This window comes from Crocuta crocuta, unplaced genomic scaffold (genome assembly GCF_008692635.1).
Source record: "Crocuta crocuta isolate KB4526 unplaced genomic scaffold, BGI_CrCroc_1.0 scaffold1089, whole genome shotgun sequence".
NCBI classification, from domain to species: domain Eukaryota; kingdom Metazoa; phylum Chordata; class Mammalia; order Carnivora; family Hyaenidae; genus Crocuta; species Crocuta crocuta.
Window position 1 is genome coordinate 204,145 of NW_027527919.1, and position 851 is coordinate 204,995.

The window sequence follows — 851 nt, forward strand, 5'->3', positions numbered from 1 at the left end:
GTCTTCCTTTGGAAGTGTGTGGTCGCCAAACAGGAGTCACTTGAGGGCCTCGTTCACTGACTCTTGTCATTTCAAATACCATGAGTACCATTGTTTTCCTTTTAAAATTTTTAATGTTTCTTTATTTCTGAGAGAGAGGGGGGAAAGGCAGAGAGAGAGGGAGACACAGAATCTGAAGTAGTTTTCAGGCTCTGAGCTGTCAGCACAAAGCCCACAGTAGGGCTCGGACCCACTAACTGCGAGATCATGACCTGAGATGAAGTCAAGCACTAAACTGAGCCTCCTGGATGCCCCAGTACNCAAATCTGATGCATTTTATTACCTTTTGTGGTCTGGTTGCTGATGCTAGGACTTTCAGTACTATGTTAAACAACAGTGGTGAGAGTGGACATCCCTGTCGTGTTCCTGATCTCAGGTGGAAAGCTCTCAGTTTTACCCCATTGAGGATGATGTTAGTTGAGGGCTTAACATAAATGGCTTTTATGATGTTTAAGTATATTGCTTCTATTCCAACTTTCTCTGGGGTCTCTATTAAGAAGGGATGCTGTGTTTTGTCAAATGCTTTTTCTGCGTCTATCGACAAGATCAAATGGTTTTTATCTTTTCTTTTGTTATTGAGATGCATCACATTCATTGATTTGCAAATACTGAACCAGCCTTGTACCCAGGAATGAATCCCAGTTGATCATGGTGGATAATACTTTTTATGTGCTGTGGAATTTGATTTGCAAGTATCTTGTTCAGGACTTTTGCACCCATATTCATTAAGGATATTGGCTTGTAGTTCTCTCTCTCTCTCTCTCTCTCTTTTTTTTTTCCTGGATCTCTGTCTGGTTTGGGAATCAGAGTAA